This window comes from Culex quinquefasciatus, chromosome 3 (assembly GCF_015732765.1).
Source record: "Culex quinquefasciatus strain JHB chromosome 3, VPISU_Cqui_1.0_pri_paternal, whole genome shotgun sequence".
Classification (NCBI taxonomy): domain Eukaryota; kingdom Metazoa; phylum Arthropoda; class Insecta; order Diptera; family Culicidae; genus Culex; species Culex quinquefasciatus.
In genome coordinates, this window is record NC_051863.1 from 121,809,601 (window position 1) to 121,837,456 (window position 27,856).

General features: G+C 39.7%; 1 protein-coding gene across 4 annotated transcripts in view; it reads right to left on the minus strand.

Annotated features, from left to right (window-relative positions):
* LOC6037152 overlaps positions 1-24,851 on the minus strand; it is a 65,321-nt gene extending 40,470 nt beyond the window's left edge. For all 4 annotated transcript variants that reach the window (XM_038258962.1, XM_038258961.1, XM_038258960.1 and 1 more), the window contains exons 1-2: positions 24,739-24,851; positions 24,386-24,517 (exon numbers count right to left, since the gene is read on the minus strand). The gene's annotated coding sequence lies outside the window, so the exon portion shown is untranslated. The remainder of the gene's footprint in view (positions 1-24,385; positions 24,518-24,738) is intronic.
* Between the last annotated feature and the right edge of the window lie 3,005 nt (positions 24,852-27,856).

Here is a 27,856-nt window from a genome sequence, read left to right on the forward strand (position 1 = left end):
ACCCGTTCTGCGTTCGTTCTCTTTCTTCATAACGAACTGTACCCACCGCGCAGGAGCCATTGGTTTTCGTTCCAAAAACAGAACGTCACTTTTTCGTGCCGTTCTCTTCAAAGTTTGGAACGCGTTCTGTGAACCCGCTTGTAGTCAGAGGCTCTCTATGGCAACTGTTAAACTTAAATAAACATTCAGTAGAATGATTTGTACAGAGCTAAGTTAGCTCGGTGGTAACATGCAAGAACAGTATTCAAAGGAAGTGAGCTCGAATCTAAATTTTGGAAATATTTTTTTTTTGTGGTTGGGTACCAACCTTTTTGACGACGACTGAAATTACATTTTATTCAAATCAAGGGACACTCCAGCTGGGAGGATAGGGAAACTAAATGATACGGTTAAAAAACAAAAAGCACCCCAACTAAAATGGAAACGAAAATTTATTGCCACCGTAATTTAAAAAAATCAATGCTTTTCTAGTTCAGAAAAAAAGAGATTCGAACTCACTACCGCTGATTACTAAACCTCATAGTTACCACTAAGCTAGCAGTACTGATATGCAAATGGATTATTAACAGTCAATGAACTTTAGCTAGTCTACTGAGGTCTTATCAAAGGAAAATGTTGAAGTTCTGAACTGGGTTCTCCGTTCGTTTCAAAAAAGCCTACTGAACGAACGTTTCTTAGAGACGAGCGTTCGTTCTCAGAGCTGTTATTTTTCGTGTTGCTGTGTGAACTTGAACGAACGGAGAACCCGTTCAAAAGCATGACTGCTCTATATCTCACTTGGTTTTCAGTATAACCTCTCCGGGTCTTCGGGGGTTCCTACTTAATATTCATATCCTAACTCCTCTTGCTCGATAAAACTTTGGCATTTATAGACTTTTTGATTAATTAATCAGAATGTAGAAAAAAATTCGCAGAATATTTTCTCAAGATAAAATACCGGAATTTGTTTGATTTTAGCATGAATAAACGCCATTTCGTGAAATTGATAGACATTTTCTTCAAAATCTTAAATTTAAGTTTGGGTGCTCTCCCCATACAATTTTACGAACGATTAGAATTTTTTAAAATAGACAAAATTTTGAAAAAGAGCGAAAGAACCGTTAAAAAGAGCGGCTCATTTTAAAGAGCGAGCGAAAATAAGCGGCTCCTAAAAAAGAGCGGTTTTGCCCACTTCTACAATTGATTCAATATGATTTTGGCAACCGTTCATGCAACAAACAAAGACTGTTAAAATATTCAATAATCTGTAACTTGAGAATGGATTTTCTGATCGATTTGGTGTCTTCGGAAAAAATGTAGGTATTGACGAGGACTATCCAGAAAAATAGGCGCACGGAAAAAAAACCGAATTCGAAATAATTTGTTTTGTTTTTTTTTTTTGCAAAGAATCATTTTCCCAAAATCCGTATTTTGTTTCCAATTATGGAAATATTTTGGTATGTCTTAAGGGACAAAACTCCGCAACTTTTTAGCCATAAAGAAAGGCGGACAAAACTGTACACGCCGAGTTACGATTTTTTTTAAACAATGTTGTTGAAAGGTTATTTGAGGAAAATCCACAATCTCTTCGAATTAAAAAGACTGTCAGCTGTGATCGCATCTTGTTAAAATAATATTCAATTATACTATTTATGTTTATGAATAGTTTCAATAGAATGAACTTTCTTACGAAGATTTCTGGAAGAAAAAATCGTTTGGACAGTGACAAATTGCAGAAATGATTTAAACAGATTTTAGATCTAAACAGTCTCAAAATTCAAATTTTCCACTCCCAGGTCAGAGTTTCTTTTCCAAATAAATTAGTTTGGGTTTCAAATCGAGAATAAATACATAAAAAGCTTAGCTTCAGATCCAAGCCCCATTTAAATTATTCATCGATTCTTTACGTGATGTATCACGCTCATCCACTTTAAATGCGTTGTTCAATATTGTCACTCTTTGGTTGTTTCCTGGGGTCGAAATCGTTGCATAGGGTGACGACTCAAAAAGCAAAACAATGTTTATCAAATTTTTTGACAAATATAAAAGTTTAGTTTGCCATTTGCGATCGTTTCAAATTGTTGAACAAACATTTTCACAGCAGTTTTTCCAACTACCGATTTACACCCCAACCCCCAGAGTCCACCCTGTCGTTGGCCACCACCGTCGATCTCGTGGTTCGATCTGATGATCGTTTATACGCGTTTTTTTTTGTTTCGTTCAGGGAGTGGGTTCATGCATAAACCGAAACCCCTCATCAGTATAATGCAAGGAAAACACACTCGATCGATATGCAGATGAGCACCAGCGCAGCGGTTTGTCGCCCCTTCCTCGGAACAATTGCGGCTTTTAGTTGTAGGTTTTGAAAACGAAGAGGGGGAGCTCAACACCTCTCGATCTACCTGAAGACGACACGGTGCGGTGGGATGACAGAAAGAGTTGACCCAATTCGGGATCACCCTCGAAGACGAACCCGCGTCTTTGCTGTCTTTGGTACAACTCGGAGACATGGAGAATGTGTGAGTGGAATTTCCTAGGTGTGGGCCATTTCACCGAATGAACCATCTTGACGAAATGATTGCTTCTCAAAATGATCTTTTTGTCTAGCTTTGTTTATGTTAAGAGCATAAACAGTTAATTTAAAATTATTTGAAGAAATGGCCATTATGTGTAAGGCTGAGACATAGTAACTTTTTCGATGAAATGACCGTTTTTCAATACTGAGATTTGACACTTAGTACATGATCATGAGCACATTTGAAATAGTCAATTCGGCAAAATGTAAATGAACTAGCTCTCCAGAAACCCTCGGAGCTGTCGTCGTATTTAATGCGTGGGATGCTGAACGTGATTCAACACTAACAAACTGGGCACAGCCTTCGCGATGGTATTAACATCTTGTGAAACTTGTATCTCTGAAGCTTTGAGCTCGGAGACTGTAGCCTGACGTCGTTGTTTTCCTTTTCGCGCACGATCGAAGCTTTTGGTGATGATGATGATGATGATGATGGTATGCTTCGAATATGAGAGGAGCGTGTAAGTTATAGCAGCTGGCATCCGAAACTTTTCCTGGGTACAAACGACATAAAGTTGGCGACGAACACGGTCGTTAAACCAATGGAAGGGAGAAAGATCAAGTGGTGACTAGGGGGTAGAACATCACTTTTGTGGTTTGGGAAGTGAACCAAACGATGATGGATAATTTCGGAGCAGAACATACGTTAGGAAGATATGAGTAATTCATAAGAGGGGGTCAACTGACTCATTAGGGATGGAGTTATGTTGGCAAGAGCGGGAATATGTCAACCAAATTACAGATTATGAACAGCTGAGTTTGATATTAGTAATCACAGTTGTGACCACGGTTTTGTGGTTTCTCCTAGCCTTGTTGAAACGAAAGGAAGCTTCCGTTCTGCGCGAAGGAGAGCGGTGATTCACGCGGAGAAACCGGTTTTTGTAGATAAGGTTTAACCTATCTCATACAGGCTGATGTGAACGATCTCACGTACTACGTCAGCCAAAATGGCATTAATGCTGTGGTGAAACTATATTCATCGTCATTGGAATATCACATCAGGGTGGCTACCAGATATAATTTTACGAATTTCCGGTTTCCCAGTTTTCTCCCGAGGCCATAGATAATTTTCCCAGAAAGGGACATCAAATTAAAATGATTTTTAATCTGGCTTGATTATTAACACTGGAACGCCCAACGCACGTCAAACTTACACAGGCGCCCGAGCCTAAAAAAAGTTGGAACGATAACATCAACTCGCTGGTTCTCGGGCATAACTTAACCAATGGAGGAATCTTGGGGGATTTTTTGTTGTACCCACGCAAAAAAGGGGAAAACGATTTATTTTATCTCAAAAATTACAGATTTGATCAAAACGAGTTCTGCAAAGTTCTAGGCTCATCTAGACATCCTTACAAATCACTGGAAAAAAGAATCGTCCCGATTGGTTAAGTTATGCCCGAGAGCCAGGAAGCTGAAGTTACCGTTCCAACTTTTTTTTGAGGCTTGGGAGTTGGGATGTTGAAATACTTTTTTATTGTATACAGGATAGTTTTCATTACAGGGTAGCTTTCAAAAGGTAGACGGCATTGTTTTTTTTAAAGATGTTTTCAATCAAAAGCCTCAATTTCCAAAACACTTTTCTCCATACTAGAAATCAATAAAATTTTGTTTTGTTTTAGGTAATTATGTAATTTTTTTCTAGAATTCGGGATAATGGGCTTTTGACAATCATGTAAATTTTAAATGATAAAAGAGATACGTGTTTGTGCCCCCTTTTTTGAAAGAAATAGGCTCGTTTAAATTCAGGAAGAGTTTCTCCAAGAATAAGAAATTTATTTGTTTATTTTTGTATTTTTTTTTTCGCTGAATTTTGGATCAAAAAACCATTTTGCATAAGTAATTCGTCAAAACAACGTACAAATTTGGTAGCTGTCCATACAAAAATGCTATAAAAATACATTATATCTAATCGATTTTGTATCTTTGGCTGAATTAAGCAATTGAAGGAAACAAATCTTTCAAAAAATGCAGTCTAAAAATATAAATTGGTTTTTGCTGTTTCTTAGATATTACCGAGATCGCACATAATAGACATTTATTTTTAATTTTTTTGTTTTCAATTACTGATAATCTAATTTTTTGAGTTAAAACAAAAAATTGCGATTTTTTGATCAATTAAAAAAGATAATGAAACAAAGGAGCGGCCGTGGCTGACTGGTTACGGTGTTCGCTTTGTAAGCGAATGGTCCTGGGTTCGATTCCCATCTGCTCCCAACGAGAAAGTATAGGAAATATTAATCTTGAAACTCTGAACATCAACGAAAAATCAAAGTCGCTCGAGTCGGGGTTCGATCCCCCGTCCTTTGGATTGGTAAGCAAAAATGCTAACCACTAGGCCATCACGGCTTGGTGAGCTATGACTGGAATTAGAAATACTGTTACTATCAACTATATACGCGCTGGGTCCTTGTCCATTTGACAAGGGTTCGGAAGTTCTAAATAACGTTTGAACCTGATTGGTGCAAACGTTCTTCAGGGCGGGGCTTGTCGATAAAGCTGAAGTACCTCGCGCTCGGCTAGCCAGCGTAGAAATGGGTCACCGAAGCTCGGCAGAGCTAACACCTTCCAAATGCCTATGCGAGTTATTTGCATGTATAGAATGTAGAACTAAAAATACATGGAAACAACTCAATTTGTAAGAAGCGGCCGCGTGGTCCCGTTTGGTTGGTTGCACACACACACACACACAATTAAAAAAGATAATGAAACAAATGTTTAACAAATAGGAACTTAAATTTTGTTTTCTTATGTTATTCAGGTGGATTGCTTGTGTAAAAAGTGATTTTGGCAGTAGAAGCCATGATACAGAGATATTTTTTAAAAAAATGAAAAATTACAAAAATACGAAAATTTGGTATCCCAACATAGCAAAGTGTCATTGATTTTACAAAAGTCCTTAGGGAAAACAGGCGAACAGCATCTAATTCCAGCGTGCCTCTAATGTTGGCAGGTCAGAACTTTGACATTCAATTAAAGCTAATTAAAAGCGTTTTCAACTGAAATCGAGTTATAAATAGCTCAATAAGAAGTGAGCAAGCAAATTTATATCAAAAGTTTTGCAAAATTATTAGTTTAAATAGTGAAAACCAGCAAATTGGACGGAGTTAGGAGCTAGAGCTTAACCTGCCAAACATACGAGAATTTCCCCTACTAATAATTTGAGAAATCAACCTTGAAAAGTTTCACTTCCAACGTAAACATTCGTTTTGAAATGTCATTAATTAATAAGTTTGTTAAAATTGAAATACCACAAAGCTGCCCATGTTCACATAAATGTACCATGTGCAAAGACAGCAAGCTGTGAAAAACGCATTTGAAGTTTGTCCCACACATAAGGCTACGTGTTAAGTTTTCACGAAAAAACTGGTTTTCCTCCTGATTTCTAGAACAAAGTACTCGATGTTATAGACTTTTCTGAAAGATCACGCGATTCTGAACAAAACTGCATCAATAACTCAACAACGATGAATATATGGGAACATATGGGATATTTATGCGATCAGGGGCAGTAAGGCCGTTGCAAATATTTTTCAAAGTTTATTTCCCCCCCCCCCCTTCAAAATTGGTCTGAAAAATCAGGGGCCATAAAAAATATTTTTCCAAAAAACTTCAAAATTTCCATGAAAAAAGTAGTCTAATCAATTGAAAACAATCTAAAATGCATTTTTCTGCATTGACAATCATATTTAGCATGTTTGGGCTTGTTTAAAAATGTTTAAATTTTTTATTAAATCCCAATGTACTGCACCGCAAAAAATTTCGACACTACTTAGATATTTTGGAAATTAATAATGGCAAAACGATTGGACAGGTATATAATGCACCCCCCCCCCTCCCTCTCGGCTTTGGTCAGAGTCGAGGGACATAAACTCAAAAAATTATTTGCAATGGCCTAAAATACAAAAAAATGTATCCCGACTTAAGAAATTTTCTACGAATTTATAAATTTTCAGTAAACAAATTAGTATCTATAATAAAAAAATAACCTCATTTTTTTATTTCGAATCAAAGAATTTGTTTTGAAATGTAATTTTTGCAAAGAAATTAGGGGAAAGTAGGGCAAGTGTAACAAGCTAAGGAAATGCTCGTTATAACCCATTAAAAACGTTAAAAAATCTGTCGGATTTTTTAGCATCATATTATTCCAGGTCTTGACTGGGACCTTGATAGAACAAGTTTAAAAAAAAATGTTTTTAATGTAAAAAAATGATTTTAAATTTTTTGATTTTTCGTGCGTTCTACTCAACTAGTGGGGAAAGACGAACAACCCGTTGGGGCAAGAGGAACAATGCATGAAAAAAACATGCTAATTTACTATCAATTGAACTATTATCATTTAGATACATCAGATTAGGATGTATTTGAAACGTTTCTTTGATTTTTAGATTAAAAAATAATAGTTTACTAAAAAATTTACCGTTTTTACGAAAAATATGTTACTTAAATGATAAATAGTAAATTTTCATGATATTATTATATCGTGTATGGACAAATTTTTAAACAAATGTTTATCAGTTTTTATGAACTTTTATGTATTTTTTCACAATAAAATATGTTGTTGCAGCAATTCGCATTTTTTTCCATAGGGACCATCCATAAACCACGTGGCACTTTTTTGGGAATCTTTTACCCCCCCCCCTTCGTGGACATTTGTCCATACAAAAAAAAATTTTTTGTATGGATCGTGGACAATCGCCATACCCCCCCCCCCTCTAAAGTGTCCACGTGGTTTATGGATGGTCCCATACTAAAAATCCATATGGTACACTTGCCCCACCTAAACAAGATTTTTTAAAAGCTCTCAACAACAATAACCAAAACATAAATCATTCTTTATAATACGTGCAAGTCATTGGTAGGGACACTACTGATCTAGGAAAAATAGCATTTTAATGAAATGAGCCTTAAAACGAACCCTAAGCCTTATTTTGTACTTTCCAAATATTATAAGGAAACAAAGGTTTTATGAAAAACTTCATTCAATCTTATGTCCCGTGGCGTTTACGTCGTTTTGGCGGTTATGTGGTAGTAGAATCAGCTAATTGCATTGCTAGCAACAATTCCTCATACTGGAAATAATCAAAATTGTAAAAAATACGGCATTACGAGCGATTGTTCCTCTTGCCCCATATGGTCGTCTTGCCCCACCTTCCCCTACCTTAGCCCCTAAATAAGGAGATTGGCCAGACATTGGTAAATCGATCTGGCAGCGTATGTTTTGAGCTTGCCAACACTGCCTTGTTTTTCTGGGTGTAAAGGCAAATGCTCGTTTGGATACGTCAAAATCTCTTCAATCAGTATACTTATTTAAGGTCCCTTGTCAAAATTGATTAACAATAATTGTCCATGGTTTTAGAGGACTTAAAACATCACAAATCTCCGTGCTCTCTTGTTATATCCAGAAAGGGATCCCAGCAAGCTTAGTACAATAGAGCACACCGGCATCGAAATGCCAAAATTTGGTATCCGAACTTCGACAGTTTTTGAATTTTGCAAAAACAAATCAAATTTTGCTCTTGAATTGTCATTGCAACTATTTTCAGGGGTTCACGAATACATATTTGCTGTTTTTCAAGCCATTTTTTCGATCATTGATTGTTTTTCACATTTTCAGATATAAACTTGAACCATTGGCTTTTAATGGGCAGCGAATGACCCTACAGGTCAAAGCTATCAGAAATAAAGAACTAACAAAAACAACAACAACATTAGCTTTTAAGTCGCATCAAAAACAAAAACTATTCTCTTGACTCGAGGCCACTATTCTCTCAGACGAGATCTGCATAGTTTTGGGTGTAGAAATTTGCAAACCTTCTAGTGAGAAAAACCCAGAAAAATTAGCTGGGAGGCTCTATTTTTCTAACTGTGGATTTCAGTTCTGCAGTGTCGCCAGCGTACCTGTTTATCAACGACTCAAACAGATCTCTAAAGCTTTGAATCAAAACGACCTTTTAGCATTTAATCGCGACTCAACTCTTCTGGCTCCCACACAATACCATCGTGTCTCGTCTCTAAAAAAACGCCCATAAATCACTTCAGGCCCACCGAGGGGCACTCTATTGGTTTGCAGTGGTCCATCGCTTGGTCAGACAACCGCCGCCGTCGTTGCCACCGCGATTCCGTGCAAGAGTTGAGAGACGCGGCCGCGAGAAGTGATTTAATCGTTCGTTTACCCTGGAAACGGTCTGCGAGGCGCCTCCATCGCACTACTATTATCCGAACACTGGATACACGGAGGAAAATGTGCGCCTTTGTTTTACGATTGTTGACGTTGTTTCTGACTCTGGCATAAATGGACGCTTTTAATTCAAGATGCAAGCTGAACAATTTCTCGCCGTGCGCCGCTCGACGCAAGATCTGTGGCGTACAAAATCAAGATCATCAGCGCAAGTAGGAGCTACCGTCTGCTGGTTTTCGCCGCAAAGAACACGTTTTACTCTATGCTACAACATCGCCGGGGGAATACACACATGAAGTTCAGGGCAACGGGGGGGTGCTCCTCGCCTTAAGAAACCGCGAAAAAGAGATAAAACTGGCCAGCATTAATAAACATTCATTTGCACGCGCGCACGCTTTTGTAGTGTTGGTGCGCTGAAACGTAGGTTCACCCCAAGAGTATGGATGAAAAACAGACACGCTGAATGAATTATTATATTGTACGAGAGATGGAGCAAAGAAGCGAACGCGTTTGAAGACGACGGCGGAAAACTCGCGGTTGAAGTTGATGGGTTTCCTCCGGGGTCCGGATAATGCCACTACTTCTGTGCTTGCTTGCTTGCTTGCTTGCTTGTGGTGTAAATGAAATTTTACATAATTTCTCTGCAATTTCCGTTCGTTTTGTTCTGTCTTGAGCGATTAAATGGTAATCGGCGGTAATTTGAAGGAGTAGGAAAAAACGTGATAATTTCAGCTCAGAAATTCGGGGTTGGTTTTTGTACCAGTGTAGGTCAACTGATTCCTAGTATTTGGTTTGAAGATTTACCTCCGTGTACGCGTTGTGGTCGTGCACAACGCTTTATCACCCCACACAGTGAAGCTCAATTTTTCGAATCGTTTGACGTTGACCGGTGATAAACAGTCAAGCCGTTGTTGCTGTCGAGTTCGAGAGAAACCTCGAAAAGGCGCGTTCGAAAGATAAAAGGTGAAATTGAGGGAAGTAAACGAATCGGCACCCCCCAAACAGCAGCTTTGAGGAGGGGAATTCCCACTTTGAGTGGATTTCAAAATATTTATGTCTGAAGGCACGGTGATAAGTTTTCGGAGAATCGGATCTGCTGTCACGTGCGGTGACGCAAATGAACCGGAACGAAGGAGGATCCCTGAAGAAAACAGGGCTGTACAATCGGAGTCAGAGTCGAAGCCGGAGTCGGTAGAGTCGGGTACTTTTGAGGAGTCGGAATCCGAGTCGATGTCGAAGTCACTAAGAGCTCCGGAGTCGGAGTCGCCAAATCATCAAAAGTCGGTGTCAGAGTGGGAGTCCGAGTTGCAAAATTTAGAAAAGTTGAAGTCGGAGTCGCTTCAATAGCTACCCGGCTCCGCAGCCCTGAGAAAACTACTTTTGCTTGACATCGAGCTATTTTATGATATTGTTACATTAGAAAACAAATGCGGCTGTCATGCCATGGCACACTTTTTTCGGAATATTGGTACCACTGTAGGATTTTGACATTTCGGACGTTCACCATTCAAACGCCATCTTCGCTTGAAAACCTGGATAGCGAAAACAATCATCAAGTTGGTCCAGATGTCAGTCCATCGGTTGCTGCGATCCTTGTCTGACATCGAAGTGACATAGCAAACAGGGGCAAAATTGACAAACGCAACCTTCTGTGATTTATCATTGTAGATCAGGTTTAATGTTGAACGAATTGTTCACACATAAAAAACCAATCAACCAATCTCGAAACTAGGTGTCCGAAGGCTTGATTGTTGAGGCAATTGCAAACCTCTTTTTACACCTTTTTACTCCCCGGGATTGGATTGTGAGTCCAACTGTCTACCAGCGACTCCACCGAGATAGGACCCAGGGAGACGACTCCTATTCCTGGACTGAGCTAACGATCATACCTCTAGGTTAGCCAGGGCCAACATTTACTTCCCGATCGACGGAAGGCGTGAGCAGACAAATCTCGTATCGAAAAATGCCACGGGACCTTCTGGGATCGAACCCAGCCCGACTGGGTAGGAGCGTAGGAGGCAACCACGCTTACCCCTACACCACGAGTCCCGGCTAACACCAATTCACACCAATACATATTTATTTACGACGCGTCGTATCGATAACTGTTTAATGAATAGCAATTTTGCAGAACATGACTGTGCGTTTTCTTTAATGTTTTCATTTGGTATGCTGGGCAAGTTCTGCAAGTAAAATATTCTAAATTTGAATGAGAAATAAAAATTCTCCGAAAAAGTCATAAATCCAAAAAAACCAATTGATCCAATCTTCGCCAAGCGCCAATAAACCATCCCAGTCTATCAAGCTAAATAAATTCCTCCTGAGTAGTAAATTAATTGCTACTGGGGTGAAAACATTCGTCACGTCCAGCCTAATCCCAGTCCGCCCACGGTCCGACGACGACCCAAAACAAAACGGTCGGCGCGCATTTCTACCACATATAGTAATCCGCCCATTTGGCCATAAAAATTCCATATTCTGAAAGTGTGTTGCTGGCTGCCCCCTGGGCGCTCCCCATCACCATAAATATTATTGTGTCTGGACGGAGTCTGTGTCCGCCTTAGAAAACGCGAACAGTTCGACGAAAAGACCCCAGAATTTGCATATCAGAGACACGTTGGACAGCCCGAATACATCTAAACACACAGAAATCGGAGTAAGTTCAACGCCGAGTACATCAAAACACAACTACCGCTTCATGATACAAAACAAAATCTAAGCAAAAATTCAAGCCACATTTTACAGCTGTGGAAACATAAACACGTAATTTGCCGTGTCGAAGAAAGCTGCTTGAACTCCCTCCCGGTAATCCCCCGCTGAAATCAACCTTAGAAGTAGTTTTGTTGTTCTTTAGAGAGTCAAGACTTGGCACCTAGATGTGCGCTGCAGAACCACGAGCGTCAACTTTTGCGGAGTTTGTGATATTTACATACAGAAAACATGGCTCAAAGTGCACTCCCGTAGCACAGCACGGACTTCTACGCTGATTTGCTGCCGTCGCCTCGTGAAACGTGACCAGACGCACAGATGTGTGTCGACGACTCGACTCGACTTGATGCATGTTGTTCGGGGACATGACGGCATGGCGGAATGGATGGATGGATTGATGATTACTAAATGAGGGAATACTAGAGTTGGTGGTGGTTCGGTGAGTTTGTTCTCTAGCGCTGGGAAACTCGTGCCGCGATCTAGGTGGTCAATCACCTCGGGGAAGTCGGGTAAGAGGTGTGTGAAACTTCCTGGATAAGTCACACGGAGATGAGAGTGGAATGCTCTTAATTTGTTAAGGTCGTTTTAACTTGGTGACATCACTTAAAGTGACATCTAACAGGAATAAGTTTGAAGAAATCGTCGTGAATGTAGCAATTTTGGTGGTCCTGCTAAATCAGGGCTATTGGTATCAGAGTTGTAAAGTGGGATTTGTCAAGTCAAACTAAAAGCATGTCGGGAACCTCCAAAGACTTCCGTAGTAACTTTTCAAAAAGGCGAAACCTTGGTTGTCAACAAACACTATCTACCACTTGATCTAGCCCAGTCACGAAATATTCTAACAGAGCTGGTTCTGCCAGAATCCTGGGAGAACGGTGGAACATTTCTGCTAGAATGACCGAAGCCACAAAAGCCGCCTCAAAACAAAATTTGTTGAGCGCATCGAGACATAGTGCGTGTTCAGTTCCCAATCCCCCTCTCGCGTCCTTTCATTGTGGATTTTCGAGAAAACAAAAGAATCTTCGGTGAGTGTTCGCGAACGAGGAAAAGAGAAGCAGTGATAGAAAGAGAATGTTCATGCTGGCATTCAGGAGATAAAAGATATTTTGTTGCAAATGATAGTTGTTTTTGACGAAGAACTTCGTCTTAGGGCTCTATACAGGGTAGCAATCCAAAATTTCGCGGAGCGAAATGTAACGAAAAGAAAATAAACGCGACTGCAAGATTTGTAACATTAATATCTCAGCTCCTGTTCAACACACGTAAAAGTGGTACCCACCAAACGAAAGGGGAGATTTCACGCATTCTTACTATACCTAATTAATGGCCATGAAATTTAGTTAAAGCACTTAAAAACTGAGTTTAAATTAATAAAACTGCTTCCACACAGCAAGCAAGCACGCACACAACATACACACGCGCACACTCTCTCTTGACTCCGCCCCAAAGCCTTGCCTGCGTTTGGCCTTGACACAATTTGGCGATTCTTTCCTTTTGTGCTGCTGCTTCGCCAAACGCCAAAACGATTTGATATAAAAGGAGGTGCCGATCCAAAATCAAGGCAAATCAATTTTGGACGCCGACCTGGAAGGAGCTCCTGCTGATGCTGATGCGGGACCGAGGAGGAAACCAGCCACGAGGAATCCACGATCGGACGACGTTGCCATGGAGATTTTGCGGGACGGAACCAAGGAAGGACGCGCGGGGTGACGGATTTCACAGCTCGGCGAGCTGCCTTCACCCCGCTCCCCCAAACCGGTGACGGATTTCACACCTCGAGGTAGCTGCTGCTCGTGATCCTTTATCAAACCTGTCCTTACCATCCGGGTTGAGGAAGCTGCCGGATTTCGTGCATCGTGTTGCCATGGAGGCACAGAACCAAGGAAGGACGCGAGGGGTGACGGAATCCACAGCTACACAGAAAGCTGCTCTCTCTTTGACAAATATGACAGTTCGGCAGTAGTGGCCACCATTTGGAGTGGCCGCAGGCCCGGGGATGTTCCGATAAGGGGACATTTGCGGAACCATAAGAGTTGGGGCAATATGGGTATCAAACTTTAGGGATTTTGATACTGGGCATGAAATTTGACATTTTGGCAGTAGTGGCCGCCACCTGGAGTGGCCGCAGGCCCCGGGGATGTTCCGATAACGGGACATTTGCGGAACCATAAGAGTGGGGGCAATATGGGTATCAAACTTTAGGGATTTTGATACTGGACATGAAATTTGACATTTTGGCAGTAGTGGCCACCACCTGGAGTGGCCGCAGGCCCCGGGGATGTTCCGATAAGGGGACATTTGCGGAACCATAAGAGTTGGGGCAATATGGGTATCAAACTTTAGGGATTTTGATACTGGACATGAAATTTGACATTTTGGCAGTAGTGGCCACCACCTGGAGTGGCCGCAGGCCCCGGGGATGATCCGATAAGGGGACATTTGCGGAACCATAAGAGTGGGGGCAATATGGGTATCAAACTTTAGGGATTTTGATACTGGGCATGAAATTTGACATTTTGGCAGTAGTGGCCGCCACCTGGAGTGGCCGCAGGCCCCGGGGATGTTCCGATAACGGGACATTTGCGGAACCATAAGAGTTGGGGCAATATGGGTATCAAACTTTAGGGATTTTGATACTGGACATGAAATTTGACATTTTGGCAGTAGTGGCCACCACCTGGAGTGGCCGCAGGCCCCGGGGATGTTCCGATAAGGGGACATTTGCGGAACCATAAGAGTTGGGGCAATATGGGTATCAAACTTTAGGGATTTTGATACTGGACATGAAATTTGACATTTTGGCAGTAGTGGCCACCACCTGGAGTGGCCGCAGGCCCCGGGGATGTTCCGATAAGGGGACATTTGCGGAACCATAAGAGTTGAGGCAATATGGGTATCAAACTTTAGGGATTTTGATACTGGACATGAAATTTGACATTTTGGCAGTAGTGGCCACCACCTGGAGTGGCCGCAGGCCCGGGGATGTTCCGATAAGGGGACATTTGCGGAACCATAAGAGTTGGGGGAATATGGGTATCAAACTTTAGGGATTTTGATACTGGACATAAAATTTGACATTTTGGCAGTAGTGGCCACCACCTGGAGTGGCCGGAGGCCCCGGGGATGTTCCGATAAGGGGACATTTGCGGAACCATAAGATTTGGGGCAATATGGGTATCAAACTTTAGGGATTTTGATACTGGACATGAAATTTGACATTTTGGCAGTAGTGGCCACCACCTGGAGTGGCCGCAGGCCCCGGGGATGTTCCGATAAGGGGACATTTGCGGAACCATAAGAGTTGAGGCAATATGGGTATCAAACTTTAGGGATTTTGATACTGGGCATGAAATTTGACATTTTGGCAGTAGTGGCCGCCACCTGGAGTGGCCGCAGGCCCCGGGGATGTTCCGATAAGGGGACATTTGCGGAACCATAAGAGTTGGGGCAATATGGGTATCAAACTTTAGGGATTTTGATACTGGACATGAAATTTGACATTTTGGCAGTAGTGGCCACCACCTGGAGTGGCCGCAGGCCCCGGGGATGTTCCGATAAGGGGACATTTGCGGAACCATAAGAGTTGAGGCAATATGGGTATCAAACTTTAGGGATTTTGATACTGGACATGAAATTTGACATTTTGGCAGTAGTGGCCACCACCTGGAGTGGCCGCAGGCCCGGGGATGTTCCGATAAGGGGACATTTGCGGAACCATAAGAGTTGGGGGAATATGGGTATCAAACTTTAGGGATTTTGATACTGGACATAAAATTTGACATTTTGGCAGTAGTGGCCACCACCTGGAGTGGCCGGAGGCCCCGGGGATGTTCCGATAAGGGGACATTTGCGGAACCATAAGATTTGGGGCAATATGGGTATCAAACTCTAGGGTTTGTGTGATGTGTCTTTAACACATGGTTCTGAATTACTCTTTGTAATAAATTTTATTGTTTGCAAAATATTACTTGAAAATTGTTCATTGCCGAAAGTGCCGAAACAGAGAATTGATGAAATGATTTCATATCAACTGGCCCGAAAATTTTGCCATTATGATTAGCTGAAGAAGCGTTTGAAGGTTTTAAACGTTATCAAACGTCAAAATACCATGAGACCATCTTTGAGCAAAAAAAATAGATCTTACGAAATAACTATTTCGTGATTGATTTTGTGGCAAAGAAACGTAAATATTAAAAAACTATAAAAATTTCATTTACTTTTGTGTCCGAAGTTCTTCGTCATGATGGTTATGCCTGTAGGATTACCACTGCACCTTTTTTTCTATCAGTATCCAACAGCATTTTGGCGAACATGTTTTTAAAATTTCAAAATAAATGTTTAAGGAAAACGCCGTAACTTCAACAGGTTGCAGACGGTAAATATGACGACTCGAGTTTTTGGGAGCAACTTTAAGGAAAATACCGTAACTTATGAAGTTCTGTTTTATGCAGAAGCTAAATGGGTCAAGAGCAAGCAATCTATCAAGTTCAGGAATTGATTTAACTGGAACCGAAGTTTTCCAAGAACTTGCGTTCCGTTTCACCTCAATGAGATGCCAGTTTTCTCATCGAATTGCGTATCAATAGTTTGAATCATTTTTTGAAAATTTACAAAATCGCATGATTTTTGAATTCTTTTTTTTAAATTTAATTGGCGCAACGAACAACCGAATGCATTTTTATTTGACTATATTACGTCATGATTCGAAATCCGGACACTTAGTAACATATCATTTTTGTTAAAGCTGGCAAAAAATCATGTAATAAGTTGGATATGTAGAAATAGCATCAGGATGTAGTATAAACAGTCAGTTTTAAGAGAATGCATGCAAAATAAAAATTTCATCGGATTTTTTAAATTAGAATTACTTGTTGTGCGCGAATCCCGGACACTGATAAAAGCTGATGCAAAATCCGGACACTTTCGCTTCGAATTCCGGACACTCAATTTTGCTTATGAATCGCACAAATTTAGACTAAAATGTTAGTGAATTCTTTAGGTCTCAAATAAGCTGTTGACATGAAAACAATCGATATTTTATATAAAAATTTACTAGAATTCAAGGAAATCAAAACCATAAATGTCTGCTTTGCTTTCCCGGTGCTTCGTACACCTATGAAATATTTCAGTGAAATGTTTCGCATTTTTTAATTATTTTCCAAAAAATTCAGCATACCTATCGAAAAGTGTTGAGCATTTTGAAATCAGTGTCAAAAATTAAACATCGTAACATATTCTATTGCCCACCATTGAAAAAACGGCTAATATCCACTTTTGGCAAAATCGAGATATTAGCACCCGGCGGTAGAGGATGTTCCAACGCATCTTCTGGAACTTGAATTTCACTAAAATAGTGTTTAGACATGGCTGCCGATGCGAAAAACCAAACGGCTAATATGCCACTCTTATGGGAAATTGCCTTGACGGAGATTTTGTGACAAACACTAAAACGCGTTTTTCTCGGAATACTTGATTTGGCATAATAGCCGAATTTTCAATTATGGGCAGTCTAAGCATTCTTATTGAAAATATTTTCAAAATTTTAATTTGAAGTTTATGGAACATTTTGTTTAAAAAATTGGTCAACCTTCACTATGATTTCCACTGGAAAAATGTCACTTCTATACACAAAATCACATTTAGGTGGATACAAAGTAAGACAAAAATGGAGTTAATGTTGGCTTGAAAATTGATTCTTCATCTGCAAATTAAGTTAAAAATTAAGACGTTTTTAGAAAATTAACGATTAATTTTAAATTTGTATGCAGGTTTGTATGGATTGAAAACCGATTACAAATGGCTTCGTTTACAACAAGTGTTAAATGTTAAATGCATACACCCAGAACTGGGCATCGGCATACGAGAGGATAAAGAGCACGATTCGGTAGTAAAATGGTACTGTGTGCGGACGGAGAGGATACATCCCGAAATTACCGAGAGTACTATACTCATGGTTCATTTTCCAAAAAAGTTCATCTATCAAAAAAAAAAAAAGTACCGGTACCGAGACTCGAACCCAAGACCTTCGGCATATTGAACCGTGCCTATGCCGTATGGGCCACCATGGTTCGCTGACTAAGTGGTGGTCGTTTGACCTTCGGCATATTGAACCGTGCCTATGCCGTATGGGCCACCATGGTTCGCTGACTAAGTGGTGGTCGTTTGTCCATATAAGCCACTCATAGGATGAACTGTTCCAATGAACGAATGAACACGCGAGAGGACTATACTCTCGCAATATAGCACTTTCCTTACGTTTCTTTTCGTGAGGACTATCCCCTCGTTCTTTAACGAGTGTACATAAAAGTATTTTGAATACTCCGGTCAGAAGCAAAAACATTATAATTGGATGTAAAAAACTTTCCGGAAAAATAATATTGGTCTCGGTAGAAAATCGGGAAAGCCAGGAATTGTCGCCAGCGGTCGTCAGATTCTTTGATGGTACAATGATCTTGAATTTGTACCTTATATTGATTACTTTGAAGATCTTAAAACGATTTCGAAACGTGTAATACAATTGACAGGATAAATGATGAACCAAACACAGCTTTGATAATGCATTTTATCAATCAAATTTAGTAAAAGCCAACATTTGCTATTAGTATGGTTGTGGGTTTGTGATTCAGGGGTAGCGAGGTTGAACTACTATGGTATCACCTTCAATTATAGCTATCCGAAGCATCTCAATTCAATGCAAATAATTCGTCATAACGCAAAATCACCGGAAATAATTGCGTTTGCATTGCTATTTCGCTACAATCGAGAACCGTCTGTACCTCCGCTTGAATCAACTCAGAAACAGACCCAATTTTCTCTCGGAATCACATGCAAAAAAAGCGTATACAAACAACAACCTCATCCATGTTTGCCCAAAGAATTCCAGCGCGAGAGCGCAGCGGCAGCGAACTGATAACAGTTCCGATGAGTTCAGCAGGACGTCCCCGGAGTCCCAGCAGAAGAAGCCTACACTCTCGAACGCAACACACACGGCGAAAAAAGTAACCCTCGCGTCGCCATCTGTTTACACACCCAAGTCTCGGCAACCTCCACGCGCGGGTCTTCCACACACGGTGGATTCACGGACGAGGAGAGGCACAGAGGAGATGATCGGCGTGTACGTTTGAAGACTTGCGGGCTCGAGAGTTGAGGTTGAACACCCATACACAGTCGGGCACGGAGGGAACCTGCTCACGAATACTGCCGCAAGTTTCGAGTAGAGGCAACAAAAAAAACTACCCGTGTGCGGTTCCAATATGGCGGTGTTGTGGTTTTTAACCTGCAAAAGTCCATTGTTAAGGTGCGAGTGACTAAAACTGTTCGACCAGGGAACAGTAAACCAAAACAGAGTTGCCAGAAGTTGTCAAATTTGCACTGCTTGGACGTTTAAGGGTTAATCCAGACTAGACTAGTAGATACCTCAACCAACTGTTAGGCGGTTGCAGTTTGCTGTATCTCTTGCTTCTCTGTAGTTGTACGCTGCAAAAACAGAGACTTAAGCTGGGATCAGAAAGGGGGAAAAAACCACCAACCCGACTTCAGTACACCCACCGTCAGTTGGTAGGCTGAAATTCCTGCTGGTTTCGAAAACGGTTCCCCCGGTTCAAAAATACCTTCCCGAAGTTGGCAATTTGTCAAACCTGCATTGTGTCCGTTTTTTCGCCAGACTCACGAGAAATTCCCGGAAATGACAGTCTTTTTGCAAGTTTGACTGTTTTTTTCCTGTCCCGAGCCTGGAGATCGGCCAGTGAAGGTTAAGTTTGCGGTCTCTGCAATTTCAGGTTTTTCCTGTTGGTGCTGGTGGGTTTGGTCGGTTCATTGAGACAGCGGTCTACACGACAGGCGGTGAAGGCGGCGGCGACAGTACAAAGCTGGACCGGCGATCGCTTTCGACTTTTTTTTTTTTTTGCTCTGCTCAGCTCACTTTCCTTCATTTCCTTCGAGTGTCGTTTTGGTGGACTTGAGTTCATTGTTTTTTTTTATGGTGAGGTCTCTTTGTGTAATGATGCCAAATTGTCAAATACAGTTCTTGTTTTATTTTGCGGGTCTTTCAAAATATGCAAGTAATTATTTGGAACATGGTTCTTTGATATTTTAAAAATGTGTTTTGCCTCATTTAAAAACATTTCCCCAAACTTATCGAATTACACTAGGGTCATAATAAAAAAAAATCGACATCAGGGAAACCCTCTAATTCGATTCCTTAGGCAAAAACTTCTTCTTTTAATCGTTAATAACTCGTCAGGGTGAACTCGGATCGTTTTGCGGTCTTCGGCAAAGTTGTTTGTCATAAAATTTTACGTAAGAATCTTACACTTGACAATGATCTGACACATTTAACGCCACCTTGGAATTTAGGAATTTTTGTCATACAAACTTCAACGATAAAAAGCGACCATTAACCCTTAACCGATTTGGCTCAAAATTGGTACAGTTAACTATTTTTACCTAAAGAATCGGGAGTATCTCTTACGATTTTCCAAAAAAAAAAAAACATTTTCCTTGTCACCTCAATGTACAAAAATATGGTTCCGGAAGTCGAACAAGCCAAGTACACTTTCCAGTCATGGTAAATTTTAAGCACGTTAGCAATTTTTGTGATTTATGTCAACATCATAGTCGTATAGGCCAACGAAAAGTTTAAAAAAACATATTTAACATTAAAGTTTAAAGCTTGCTGGAAAAAAATAAAAATCTGATGGTTATACAATGTATGTCATTGACATGATCAGAATGACAATGCACACTCTAAAGCACCATCGAAATAACTTGGAGTATGCCCATCTCTTGGTTTAAATCATCGACGGAGAGGAGTTGTTGATAGAGCCGTAGATTAGTTGATAGGACAAAGATCTTCAGTTTTGTGCAAGGTATCAACATTATAAAAAAACGTTGTTATTTGAGCGCTGACTTTCAAACAATTCTTTGTACAGTCCATCAACCCTCATTGGAGTATCATATAAGGAACATTCTTCTACCATTTGGCGTTCTAACTCGATATCTCACCCAACCAGAAGATTCAGCGGAAAGATTCATCGATGATCCATGCTAATCCAAAGCACAGCACAAAGCGACAGCAGCAGCAGCAACGAAAACTGGCCACTTCTCCGCTCGAGGAGTGCGCTCCAAGCTTGCTCACCTTGAGCGATCACCAGCGCTCAGGCATGGGATGGGACAACGACAAATATTGACGGCATATTCAAATCGAGTTGTTTCTAGCTAATAACGCGATCGCCAAGGAGCGTACTCAAGAAGCCTGCTCCGGCACGAGTTGGAAGTTTCAATTTGGAGAGGAATGCATGATTGAACGATTGCATCAATCAATTTGCATTGGACATTTTTTCTGTAATTCAATTATTTCGTCATGTTATACAAATGGCAGTGGACCGACGCAAGGGGTTACCCCGCTCATGGTTTGAAGAAAAAATCAACCGTTTGATAAGCGAACTGGTTACCTGGTAATTGGACCCTTATCAGTCTTTATTCACCAGCTTTCTTGAAAAGTTAATGACACTTTTATACTCTCTGTAGGTTGCTTTTTTCATCGCAGCCAGATAAAGATTCAAAGAAGCTTCATGAGAATTTTGCCTTCGAGCGAGATAACAGATAACCATACTTTCTTGTACCAATTATCAAGGGATGGTTAATTGGTAGTAAGTTATCTAATCATAATACAACTGCGAATCGCCTGTTTTATCAAGGAGGACAAAACACTGCCTCCAAATGGCCTGTTCCATAATTGTGGGATGTTACTGTGCCTCTCATAAATTTAAGAAACATTTTTCTATTTGAAATGTCTCTAGTTATTGCGTGGGACCGTGGTGTAGGGGTAAGCGTGATTGCCTCTCACCCAGTCGGCCTGGGTTCGATCCCAGAAGGTCCCGGTGGCAAATTTTGAGACGAGATTTGTCTGATCACGCCTTCCGTCGGATGGGGAAGTAAATGTTGGCCCCGGTCTAACCTAGAGGTTAGGTCGATAGCTCAGTCCAGGTGTAGGAGTCGTCTCCCTGGGTCCTGTCCTGGTGGAGTCGCTGGTAGGCAGTTGGACTCACAATCCAAAGGTCGTTCGAATCCTGGGGTGGATGAAAGCTTAGGTGTAAAAAGAGGTTTGCAATTGCCTCAACAATCAAGCCTTCGGACACCTAGTTTCGAGTAGGAATCCCGTAATCGGGAACGCCAAGGCAATGCTGTAGAGCGAATAATTTGATTTTAGTTATTGCGTCATAATAGTAGATCTGAATAAATACATAAAAATTTCTACAATTGTTCAACGCGTAATTCAACGATGATTTTCATCGTGTTTTAACAAAATTTTTTATTTTTCACCATTTTTATCCCTCAAATTTCGCAGAAAGTACATAGAAAAATCAGCAAAAAATCAAATTGATTTCGATGCACATTTGACAAGTGCAAAAAATTCCACTTGCAGGAAACCGATAATGGGAGAACTCATGCGTTCCAGACCGTCGGTGATTGATGCTTCCAAAATAACATCATTTGGCCTCCAAACGATTAATAAAACATATGTAAGTGCTCATACTTATAAACATTTGATTACTTATCAATCGACAGGCCGCATGATTGGCATAATTTGCAAGAAAATATTGAAGTCGGTTTTTTTCAAAAGGTGTATAGGGTAGAGTAGTCATCAATGAGGCACGGGGAACAATGATAAAATGGCTCTCACAAGTCGTAGTTTCAACCAATCAGGCTCATATTTTGGGGAAAGTTGTGTCTACTAGATACATTTCAGCCCATGGGTAACAATCAGACACTTTGATTTTTCTTCATTGAACTTTTCAAAATCTATGGAAATCTTTCAAAACATGAATTTAAAGTGATTTTTGGCATATTTATAGAGTTTTAACTTCATTTTGCTAAAAATACAAAGTCATTTGATATAAATATATGGAGTTTACAAAATTTAAATACTTTTTAGTATAACATTTGTTAATTAAAGTTTCATGTTGGCAAAATCGCTCTAAAATGTTGAAGGCATGTCACCTGCAATGGAACAATACAAAAACATGATGTTTTACTAGAAAAATATTGATTTTCGTAGAGTGTTCCTGCCAAGTGCGTCTACAATGAGACAGTTGAATAACTCTGGCTGTAGATGTCGGATCAATCTCATATTTTGGTCTATGTTAGAAAACATTAAAAGAAAGAAAATGCAACAAAAAGCTCATCAAAACATGCTGCTGAAAAAAATAGAAAAATCCTTAAAAGTTGAAAACCAAAAGTGTCGCATTGATGACTACCCTACCCTAGTTTACAATTAGGTGCTCACAACTTTTGAAAGGGGTTGTTAGTCCTTCGTTAGTACCTATCTATCGACAGGCCGCATGGTGAACTCATCAAATAGGTTCTTAAAATATACAGATTTTAGCAAAACCTTGTTTAAAACATGACTTTTTAAGTACTCTACTGACCAAGAAAGATCGAATGCTCGAATAAATCAATGTGTGCAATGATTTGGAAGATTTCGACGATAATGAATTATTTCAAGCAAATCTACCATGGAACTTCCGAAATCTCTTATGCTAACTAGATAGGAATCCTAACAAGCTTAGTACAAGAGAGCACAGAGATATCAATATATCAGCAAAATCAAACCAGGAAAATCTCTCTGCTGATTTGGCGTTGGATCCCCTTACCGTAAATGTTAAAAATTCAATGAAATCGTATCCCTCCATGCATTTGCAATTAATTAAACAACATATTGCAGACTTATTTAACTTCATTTCTAAAAAGAGACAATTTTTCACAAAAATTATTCAACCTTCACTTCACAACACGTTTCACAACACGTTTCAAGCAAACACGTTTCAACCAATCAGGCTCATATTTTGGGGAAAGGTGTGTCTACTAGATACATTTCAGCCCATGGGTAACAATCAGACACTTTGATTTTTCTTCATTGAACTTTTCAAAATCTATGGAAATCTTTCAAAACATGAATTAAAAGTGATTTTTGGCATATTTATAGAGTTTTAACTTCATTTAACCAAAAATACAAAGTCATTTGATATAAATATATGGAGTTTACAAAATTTAAATACTTTTTAGTATAACATTTGTTAATTAAAGTTTCATGTTGGCCAAATCTAAAATGTTGAAGGCATGTCACCTGCAATGGAACAATACAAAAACATGATGTTTTACTAGAAAAATATTGATTTTCGTAGAGTGTTCCTGCCAAGTGCGTCTACAATGAGACAGTTGAATAACTCTGGCTGTAGATGTCGGATCGATCTCATATTTTGGTCAATGTTAGAAACCTTCACTTCACAACACGTTTTACCCGAGTTCGAATCCCGCTGTTGTCGGAACTACACTGCAAAACAACAAAAGACGAGAGAGAGCTCGCATCCCTAGTTCAGCAGCCAAAAGTGCATCTTGTGCAGCATCTCGCTGAACTGAAGAGAGAGTGAGAGAAAGACCGATGCAAGAAGATCGAAAGAACCGGGCATAACGGGATTCGTTGGATTCATCACATTGTGCGGTGGTGCTGCGGCGCACATGATTTATGTTGAACCTGTCAAACATGACATTTTCATGCGACTTTGAAGAATTGTTGTGGGTGCAGGAAGCGCACAATACACGACGCGGAGGGTTTGCTGATAATGAGGGAAAAGAGGTTGACCCCAATCGATGTTTTAGAGGGGAAGCTACAACAAAAGGCCAAAAGGAGGTTCGCGCGTCAAATGACTTCAAAGTTCAACCCAGAGATCCGGACGTCCATCAATGGAGTCGTCCTCGTCGCCTTCGCGCAGGTAAATTCCACCCAAATGGCAAGATGTTGGACGTCTACGTGTGTTGGTGGTCCACACAGTCCACACAGACATCCACTTTCAACAGGTAAGACACACACTCCCATAGCTGTTTGGTGCGCTCATTCACCAGGTGATAAATGATGACATATCGGGTCAGTGTTTACTCACCTTCTAACGCCTGCACGCAAAGTGTAAGGGTGCGTATGCTCACCCCTAGAAACCGAGCTTCAAAGTCTTGACGAACCCGTCCTAATCCAGCAACAGCAGCAGATCTTCTCTTCACCACTGTTTCAGCAGATGCTACAAGAAAAACACACACACAAGCAAAAAGAAAACCAACACTTGAGAACTAAATCGACTTTGAAATTGCTTCCAGATTTCCCTGGAAATCCGTCAATTTCCACTTTTTCAGGCACTTTCAAGACCACCCACAAATTCGCCAATCCGATCACGAAAATTTTAGAGTGTAGCCCCACTTAAAGCGCCTCTCCAGCGCAACACACTACCATAAACGCACTCACTTTTTTTTATTGCTCGTTGTATTGCTACAGCGAAATCACACTCAAAAGACTTTCGGGAGGAACGAACGGGACTCCCACGACCGTTCACGTCTAAAGTTTACTCAGTAATGGAGCGCTGATGAACGGACTGAGCTTAAGTTTAGTCAATGTGACCACCGAGCGCGGCTCTCTCGTGCGCAACGCAACATAGCAGAGGCTCTCTCTCTTTTTGAGTATTGCTCAAATCTCTTCTGGCTTATCGGGCGCGATGGAGAAAAATGTTGCACAGGTGAACAGTGGAAGTTTTTTAAAAAGTTTCTGATTATTTTTGCCTTCCTCACTCGAAAAGCCTCATCAAGTGAATGTTTGTGATTTATATAGTGAGTAATGGAATCAATTTAATGGAATAAGAGATATCACACAGAAAAAAATTCCACATTTTTAGAGAAATCTATATATTGTCGTCGTCGTGCTATCTTGTCGTAAGTGCATTTTAGGCCAAATTGAGTTAAGAACGACATTTTGTGCAGCTCACAATGTCCCACCTTTTGACCTTCACAGATCTCCAAAATTCGATTTCAGTTCTGAGATATTCCATAAAAACTAAAAAAAACTCCGTGTATTTTTGTCGCTTAACATATGCAAGTAGTTTCAATCTTGTTGTGCTATCTTGTTACTCACAGAAAATTGATGTAAGTGCGACAACTGGCCTAAGGGATATCAGGTCAGAACTCGTTTGACGCTCGTACAAGTTAGACTACCGTAAACATTTGTAATTATGACTCGGGACTCCAGCAACCAATTTCAACTAAACTTTGAGACTTTGGCGCATAATGGTCAGCCAAACAAAACGTGTTTTTTATTGTTTATATTGCTTGCTTTCGGTTTTTTAACGTCGAAATGGCAGGTGCAACAAGATAGCACGACGACGTCGATATGTAATAAAATTCGACGGCTTTGTTCGAACGCGAATCAGTTCAATAAGGAGCGTCGGATCGAGGTGCTCTTTGTTGCGTTGGAAGGCTCAAAGAAGATTTATATGCTAACTAACTTTGGCCTCTCTGGAACCGATTCCGGAGCATCGGCAAATTGTATGGGAATAGTTACGTTAAATCACATTTTGATCACAGGAGGCTGAATAGGCAGACAAGCTCAGTACGTCATAATACAAAAAAACAACAGGACGAAGTTTGTAGGGTTTTGCTTGTGAGCAGTTCTCTCAGATTTCGGTCATTCGATATTTTTTTGTTTTTTTTTTTAATCCGACTGAAACTTTTTTGGTGGCTTCGGTATGCCGCAAGAAGCCATTTTGCATCATTAGTTTGTCCATATAACTTTCCATACAAATTTGGCAGCTGTCCATACAAAAATGATGTATGGAAATTCAAAAATCTGTATCTTTTAAAGGAATTTTTTGACCGATTTGGTGTCTTCAGCAAAGTTGTAGGTATGGATACAGACTACACTGGAAAAAAATGATACACGGTAAAACAAATTATGGTGATTTTTTATTCAACTTTTTGTCACTAAAACTTGATTTGCAAAAAAACACTTTTTTTATTATTTTTATTTTTTGATATGTTTTAGAGGACATCAAATGCCAACTTTTCAGAAATTTCCAGGTTGTGCCATAAATCTTTGACCGAGTTATGAATTTTTGAATCAATAAATCGAAATATTGGTCGCAAAAATTCTTCAACTTAATTTTTCGATGTAAAATCCAATTTTTGATAAAGTGCACCGTTTTCATGTTAAATCCATTTTTAGGTAACTTTTTTGAAAAAAGTCGCAGTTTTTATTTTTTTTAAATTAGTGCACATGATTGCCCACTTTTGAAAAAAATATTTTTGGAAAGCTGAGAAAATTCTCTATATTTTGCTTTTTTGAACTTTGTTGATGCGACACATTTCAACTTTGTTGATATTAATATTTCAAAAGGGCCAAACATTCAATATTACGCCCTTTTAAAATGTTAGTCTTGGTATAAAAATTATGAAAATATTTTTTTCGAAAAGATCGGAAATTTTCACGAATGTTTCATATTTTAACATTGAAAATCGGACCATTAGTTGCTGAGATATCGACGTTAGAAAATGGTGGGTTGTTTGGGTGAGACTTAAAAATCATCAATTTTCCTGTTTTTAAACCTTTGCATGGCAATATCTCAGTAACTAAGGGTCGTATCAACAAAATTCAACAAAGCAAAATATAGAGAATTTTCTCAGCTTTTCAAAAATATTTTTTTCGCAGGTGGGCAAACATGTGCATTAATTTAAAAAAATGAAAAACTGCGACTATTTTCAAAAAGTCACCTAAAAATTGATTAAACATGAGAACGGTGCACTTTATCAATATTTCACTGAAGTACTTTTTGATGCAAATTTGATTTTACATCGAAAAATGAAGTTGAATTTTTTTGCGACCAATATTTCGATTTTTTTAAAAAATCAGGATTGATTCAAAAATTCATAACTCGGTCAAAGATTTTTTGCACAACCTGGAAATTTCGGAAAATTTGGCATTTGATGTCCTCTAAAAAATATCAAAAAATAAAAAAAAAATAGTGTTTTTTTGCAAATCAAGTTTTATTGACAAAAAGTTGAATAAAAAATCACCATTTTTTTAAGTGTAGTCCGTATCCATACCTACAACTTTGCTGAAGACACCAAATCGATCAAAAAATTCCTTTAAAAGATGCAGATTTTTGACTTTTCATACAACATTTTTGTATGGACAGCTGCCAAATTTGTATGGGAAGTTATATGGACAAACTAATGATGCAAAATGGCTTCTTTGGGCATACCGAAGGCACCAAAAAAGTTTCAGCCGGATTAAAAAATACAAAAAATAAAATTGAAGAAAAAAGACCGATTTCGTAGAGAATTGCTCTTGTATTACTGTATTTTCGTACATAAAATCTGTCAACATTACTAGTTGTAATATTACCATGATTTTGCTTACTATTTACAGGCTTTATTGTCCAATGCTGTAGAGCGAATAATTTGATTTTTGATTTTTTTGGAGATTGTGTTGCCTACTCCATAGATGTTTCAAAAATAATGATCTTGAAAAAAGTCTAACCAGCTGAGCTGAGTATTTGAAAATATATTGCAATTATATAAATTTCATCTCGGTTGAC